Source organism: Engraulis encrasicolus, unplaced genomic scaffold, assembly GCF_034702125.1.
Source record: "Engraulis encrasicolus isolate BLACKSEA-1 unplaced genomic scaffold, IST_EnEncr_1.0 scaffold_48_np1212, whole genome shotgun sequence".
Taxonomy (NCBI): Eukaryota; Metazoa; Chordata; class Actinopteri; order Clupeiformes; family Engraulidae; genus Engraulis; species Engraulis encrasicolus.
The window spans coordinates 292,501-300,230 of NW_026945797.1; the positions used below are offsets into that span (position 1 = coordinate 292,501).

The window sequence follows — 7,730 nt, forward strand, 5'->3', positions numbered from 1 at the left end:
GGAGAGAGGAGGAGAGGGGAGGAGAGGAGAGGAGGAGAGGAGAGGAGAGAGGAGGAGAGGAGAGAGGAGGAGAGGAGAGGAGAGGAGAGGAGAGGAGAGGAGAGGGGGGTTAGCTTCACTCTACTCAAGGATCGCTGATCACTGCTTTCAACACATACACGTACACAGACTGCAAAACACTTATAACAGCCACACATGTGCACACACACAAACACAAACAAACACACACACACACACACACACACACACTCTCTCTCTCTCTCTCTCTCTCTCTCTCTCTCTCTCTCTCTCTCTCTCTCTCTCTCTCTCTCTCTCTATCTGAGCTCCAGTGCTGCTCACCTAAATTATAATCAGACGGAACTCTCCACTGGATGAGGAGAAGAGAAGAGAAGAGAAGAGAAGAGAAGAGAAGAGAAGAGAAGAGAAGAGAAGAGAAGAGAAGAGAAGAGGAGAGAAGAGAAGGAGAGGGGAGGAGAGGAGAGGAGAGGAGAGGAGGAGAAGAGGAGGAGGAGGAGAAGAGGAGAGAAGAGGAGAGAGGAGAGGGGAGAGGAGGAGAGGAGAGGAGAGGAGGAGGAGAGGAGAGGAGAGAGGAGTGAGAGGAGAGGAGAGGGGAAGAAAAGGGGAGGAGAGGAGAGAGGAGAGGAGAGAAGAGAGTAAAGGAAAGGAAAGGAAAGGAAATGAAAGGAAAGGAAAGGAAAAGAAAGGAAAGGAAAGGAAAGGAAAGGAGAGGAAAGGAAAGGAAAGAGGGAGGAGAGGGTGGAAGAGAGAAGAAAAGAGTAGAGAAGAGGAGGGAGGATGTAGGAGAAGAAAGGGAGGAGAGGAGAGGAGAGGAGAGGAGAGGAGAGGAGCGGAGCGGACAGGAGAGGAGAGGAGAGGAGAGAGGACGGGAGAGAGAGAAGAGAACAGAACAGAACAGAACAGAACAGAAGAGGATGGAGAGGAGAGGAGGGGAGGAGAGGAGGAGAGGATGTAGGATGTAGGATGTAGGGTGTAATACTGTATATACAGTCGGTTGTAGGATGTAGGATGTAGGATGTAGGATGTAGGATGTAGGATGTAGGATGTAGGATGTAGGATGTAGGATGTAGGATGTAGGATGTAGGATGTAGGATGTAGGATGTAGGATGTAGGATGGAGGATGTAGGATGTAGGATGTAGGATGGAGGATGTAGGATGGAGGATGTAGGATGTAGGATATACAGTAGGATGGAGGATGTAGGATGTAGGATGTAGGATGTAGGATGTAGGATGGAATGTAGGATGTAGGATGGAGGATGTAGGATGTAGGATGTAGGATGTAGGATGTAGGATGTAGGATGTAGGATGTAGGATGTAGGATGTAGGATGTAGGATGTAGGATGTAGGATGTAGGATGTAGGATGTAGGATGTAGGATGTAGGATATACAGTAGCTGATGTAGGATGTAGGATGTAGGATATAGCTGATGTAGGATGTAGGATGTAGGATGTAGGATGTAGGATATATAGTAGGATGGTTGTCAGCCTGTCACTGCAGCTAAGGAGCCAGAGCTCTACAGGGCTCTATCAGCAGCACATGACGGTTGGTCTCTATAGCAACCACAGATGCTCAGGTAGGATGACAAAGGCCTGTCTGACCCCCTGCTGAAGACAACCTACACACACACACACACACACACACACACACACACACACACACACACACACACACACACACACACACACACACACACACACGCGCGGTGCACAGACTCACAAACAACAACACGACCACACACGGAGAAACACACTCCCATACACAAACACACACATTCACACACACAGACAAGCCTGCATACATACAGACACGTGCGCACACACACACAGACATGCACGCACACACGCACACACACACACAAAGGTCAATCAGTAGAGAGTTCAACAGCTGTGCAGCAGCAATTAGCTTTGGCAAATTAGTCTCAATCAGCCTCACTTAGACCCCAACACACACACACACACACACACAAGCATGCATACATACAGACACACACACACACACACAGACATGCACAGACACGCGCACACACACACACAAAGGTCAATCAGTAGAGAGTTCAACAGCTGTGCAGCAGCAATTAGCTTTGGCAAATTAGTCTCAATCAGCCTCACTTAGACCCCAACACACACACACACACACACACACACACACACACACGCGCACGCACACACAAACACACACACACACACACACACCTCAAACAACACACAAATGTATTTGTCTATACTGTAATATAATGCATTTGTCTCAGCTGACTGGGCTGGTTGGATCAAGCTTGTCAGGTTTTAGTGTTTTTCAGTGTCAACACAGTCTATCTACCTCATCTCATCAGGGGCAATGGAGTAAATGGTGTAACACCTATGTAATATGTGCTAGCGTTGTACTTACACTATGAACGCACTGGCGTAACAGCTACTTTGTAATATCATGTGCTAGCGTTGTACTTACACCATGAATTTACCTTGCACTTTAAATGTCTGTATGAGCACTGTCTATGTCCATACTGTCTTATGTCCATGTATGAGTACTGTCTATGTCTATACTGTCTATGTCCTTACCTAGATTAGTCTATGTCTGCATGGGAAAGCAAGAAACGTAATTTCAAATTCTTTGTATGACCAGTGCATGTAAAGAAATTGACAATAAAAACCAACTTGAACTTGAACTTGAACTTCAATAAAAATGGCTGCAGTTTGTGCAGCAGAACAATAGTAGGCCATACAACATTACTCAAAGTTTTTTAAACAAAAATCAGTAAAAATAACGTGCTGTGGGTAGGGTTAGGGGATACGTTTGAGTAGCTGTAATAACATGGTAACTAAGCTTACAATGTGCATGATAATCTTGTACTACATTTCTCTGTTGCAGCGTCCATCCTCACTGATTACTTTAATACAATTTAAGTTCTGGCGATGTTGACATGACCTCCAAATATGTGCTATACTATGGGCAGTCATGGGTAAGCGGTTAGGGCTTCAGACTTGTAACCCAAAGGCTGCCGGTTTGACTCCCGATCTGCCAGGTTGGTGGGGGGAGTAATCAACCAGTGCTCTCCCCCATCCTCCTCCATGACTAAGGTACCCTGAGCATGGTATCGTCCCGCCCTTGGGGCGCCATTGGGGGCTGCCCCCTTGCACGGGTGAGGCATAAATGCAATTTCGTTATGTGCTGTGGAGTGCTGTGTCATAATGACAATGGGAGTTGGAGTTTCCCAATGGGCTTTCGCTTTCACTCACTTAAACACAGTATAATAGGCCATGTCCTCCTGCACAGTGACCTCATGTCTGCACGGCGGCCTACACACACATTCACTCAACCAGCGGCACTCACTGGGACACAACTCATAGAGTTGCTCTCTCTTAGACCAGTTCACTTGGGTAGAAATTATTCTGAAGCTTTTTTTGGCCCTGCCGTGGCCATCCGGTAGGGCACTCGTCTGCCATGCGGCAGGGGTTCGATTCCCGGATTCAATTCCCGGCCCGGGTCCTTTGTCGACCCCTCCCCGTCTCTCTCCCCATTCGCTTAATGTCTACCTCTCGTACTGTCCTGTCCATAATAAAGTCTATAAGACCAAAAAATAAAAAATAAAAAAATAATAATGAATTATGAAGGTTTTTTTTTTCAAGTTTGTCTTCGAGTGCTTACCCCTTGACTAATAGTCTAAGTTAGAGAGAGAGAGAGAGAGAGAGAGAGAGAGAGAGAGAGAGATATTATGGCATAATATAATTTGATATGAACAAGAGATGCGGGGTGGAGTAGGCCTATGTGTGGGTGGGTAGGTAGGCTTCATTACACACTACGCCACATGAACACGCACCATACACGCCATGCGCGTCTGCCTGTGACCAATGCGGACTAGCGTGTCAATAACTGACTACCTGGGGGCTGTCCGGCTGTTTTACAGCAGGGACGGGACAACAACTTTGACACAGTGAATGTTAGCCATCGTTAGCCGTTAGCTACATGTCAAAATAGCAGATCAGGTTCTACTGACCGCATTCCTGCGCGCGCCAGGCTCCAGGCTCAAGTGTCAAGCCCAAAGTTGCAACAACGTTGCACTTAAAAGCAGCCATCAAAATATAGCCTACATTGTAGCCACAAGCAAGGCAACAACATTTGACAAAATTCTGTTGAGCTGTTTGTGTTTAATGCGCTGCGTAATTTTCGATTGTCTGACGACCAACCCAAGAGCATAGATCTACGTTGGAAGTATTTGGGTAGTAAACTAACAACTTTGAACTAGAGCACGGCCGCGGCGGAGACTTCAAAGTTGTGGTGCAGAACAACCTGTAGGTTGCAGACAGACCACGGTGGAGTTCTAGTTCTAGAGTAGGTGTGTAAAAAAAAAAGTCCGCTCCTATTGCACATGTGTCCTTTACGCACAGACAACTAGTAAACACACAACATCGAACTGCGGTTGCCGTTCGCCAGGGGTGATCTAGCACTGCAGGGCCTGAAAGGACGTGAGCCCTGGAGGAGTTGCGGCACTAACGCATTCCTTTACCCCCGAGAACAGGCGCTCTTCCTGGGCACGTCTCGCCTCGACCCCCGCTTCGCAAAGCAGAGCAGAGCAAAGCTGCCTTCTCCAAAACACATTCTCCCTCTCTACTTACTTATTCTGGCGGCGGTTCAACTCCTGGCTCCTGGACTCCTTCGAACTTCAATCGGCACACTTCACTTCCGACACTTGGCACGTATACGCTCGAGTCTGTTCGCGATATTCAGTCCAAACGGGCTTCTAAAATCTCTCCCTGCTCTGACTGCAGTGGGCGCTGCTTGTCCCAATTTCCCCTTTTACTCCTTATGGAGGCGCAGAGAGCAGAGTCCCGCGTAGTAGACCAGTGCTGTCAACGCAGCGCCGTGGCTCTGTGCTGTGCTGTGCTGTGCGTCCTGCGCCTGCGCTCGCCTCGAGACGGCTAACATCCGGGAACTGTGCTGCAGATGCTGAAACCCCGGAACTACTTCCAGCTGTTGTGAAGAGCAGAGCAGCAACTGGAGCACATCTGGTTGATGGACAACACACACACACACACACACACACACACACACACACACACACACACACACACACACACACACTGGGGCACATCTGGGTGATGGGCAACACACGCCAGAGATGTATGGAGTAGAAGTAGAAGTACTCTTACAGATGTAATACAGATGTAATAGCTAATAGCCTGTGTAATTACCACACTAGTAGTACAACATAACAACAGTTCAAAGTTCCATGCACAGCTCCTAGGTGCTGGTAGACGCAGGAATGTTCAATACTTCAAAAGAAAAAAGTCTACCGCACACTTTCTTGACTTTAACGACCATAAAGTCAAGAAAGTGTGCGGTAGACTTCTTTCTTTTGAAGTATTTTACAATATAACAACGTTGAAACCATGTAATATCATACCACTAGTGTTGTTTATTTAAGAGTAAGCCTACTTCTACTTGGACTTTAAACTCAACACACACACACACACACACACACACACACACACACACACACACACACACACACACACACACACACACACACACACACACACACACACACACACACACCAGGACTGTATTAACACACTGTGGTGCCCCGGGCACTACACCTCGCAGGTGCCCCCTTAATGAACAATATTTTTAAAGTTTGTGTGAGGAGCAGGTGCCCCCTTAATGAACAATATTTGTAAAGTTTGTGTGAAGAGGCAAGAGATCCGAGGCAAGAGATGCATCCGTTTGGGCAACATGGCCTTTTGGATAAGTGAAGTGAGAGTGAAAGTCCATGGGAAACTCCAACTCCCATCGTCATTGTGAGTGACACAGCACTCCACAGCACACAAGTGTACACTGCACACTGCACACAACGTAATTGCATTCATGCCTCACCTGTGTAAGGGGGCAGCCCCCAATGCCGACCCAAAGGAGCAGTGCGGTGGGACGGTACCATGCTCAGGGTACCTCAGTCATGGAGGAGGATGGGGGAGAGCACTGGTTGATTACTCCCCCCACCAACCTGGAGGGTCGGGAGTCGAAGCGGCAACCTTTGGGATACAAGTCTGACTCCCTAACCGCTTAAACAGCAGTAACTCAGCAGCTCTCAGGGAAATAACTCCTGTTTTGTGGCCTGATAGCAACAGTTATTTTATCATCTACTAGGTTTTCAGCCAATGTGTGTTTACAAACATATGTGTGTAGTAACAACTCACTAAGAACAATGGGTGTTGAATGATCGTTTGTGTTATTACTAAACAATTCTGTAGCTACCAAGTTGAACAAAATCAAACAAAGAGCTTTACAAATTGCATTAGTTTGTTGGATTGTTCATGAGCGTAAACATTTGGCATTGTGCTTCCAATGGACCCGTACAGAGTCTACAGGCAGTTCTCAGATCATTGATTCTCAAAGTGTGGTCCAAACAGGCTTGTAATGTGAATAAAAAGTGAGTGATCTGCATCGAAATTAGCAGTGTCAAATTTGCACCCCTCAACTGTCAGTTCAGTTGACAGGTGGTCCCTGAACATTTTTGGGGACAAAGTGGTCCTCGGTCTGAAAAAGTTTGAGAAACACTGGCCTAGATCAGGGGCTCCCTAATGCCCACAATACAAAACCATGAATGCTGAAAAGTCGTTTTCTGGGCAGTCATGGGTAAGCGGTTAGGGCATCAGACTTGTAGCCCAAAGGTTGCCGGTTCGACTCCCGACCCGCCAGGTTGGTGGGGGGGAGTAATCAACCAGTGCTCTCCCCCATCCTCCTTCATGACTGAGGTACCCTGAGCATGGTACTGTCCTGCTGCACTGCTCCCTTCCAGGTGCCATTGGGGCTGCCCCCTTGCACGGGTGAGGCATAAATGCAATTCTGTGGAGTGCTGTGTCGTTATGACAATGGGAGATGGAGTTTCCCAGTTGGGCTTTCACGGCTTCTCTTGTGCACAGCAATGACCTCAGTGACTTGTTTTCTTCCCAACTTAGCAGCTGCAATATCGCCCCCATGTGGAGAAAGAGCAACATCACACCAGCGGCCAGACAGAGCAGTGGATGTGGAGCGTGTAGATACCAGGGGATGCAGGGGGAGTGGGACGCGGCAGGGCTTGACATTAACTTTTTCGCTTGTCGGCCACTGTGGCTAGTGGTTTTCCTGAGTCACTAGCCATCCAGCTATTCTACTAGCCACAAATTTGATTTTTTTTTTTTTTTACCATGAGGCTGTACATCTAACCTCAGACGATGAGGTGCTTAAAGCAAGAAGATGAGTGCATGGGTTTCTACATGGAAATAAAACAAACAAATAGAAACTGAGTAACTGAGCTTTTTTTCTTGAACTTAAATACAAGCAATTGATGCACAAGGGGCAAAGTGCAGAATATACGCTATTCTGATATGTCATACCGTAGAATAAGCTGCCTGCCAAATTGGCTAGTGACACTGAAATTGTTACCAGCCACAGCCAAGTTTTACCAGCATTTGGCCGGTTGGCAGGTGCCAGTGTCAAGCCCTGGTACGCGGGGGTACACAGTCCACCTTTTCTGTCCGTGTTTAAATGCAAAAAGGGGGTTGACATGATAAGTTGCCTAATTTAATTTATGACGCCACAAATCGCGTACCCCCACTTTAAAAATCCCCACTACACCACTACTAGCGCTGCCATGTTTATTTTGGTGTGATGTGCAGTCTGAATGCTATCTGCAGAACATAGCTGTTCATCTCCAGGTCAAACAGCAGGAGAGATGAAGA

General features: G+C 47.3%; 1 protein-coding gene across 2 annotated transcripts in view; it reads right to left on the reverse strand.

The window, feature by feature from the left end:
* LOC134444261 (forkhead box protein J3-like) overlaps window positions 1-4,895 on the reverse strand; it is a 53,224-nt gene extending 48,329 nt beyond the window's left edge. For both annotated transcript variants that reach the window (XM_063193617.1, XM_063193616.1), the window contains exon 1: window positions 4,629-4,895. The gene's annotated coding sequence lies outside the window, so the exon portion shown is untranslated. The remainder of the gene's footprint in view (window positions 1-4,628) is intronic.
* Between the last annotated feature and the right edge of the window lie 2,835 nt (window positions 4,896-7,730).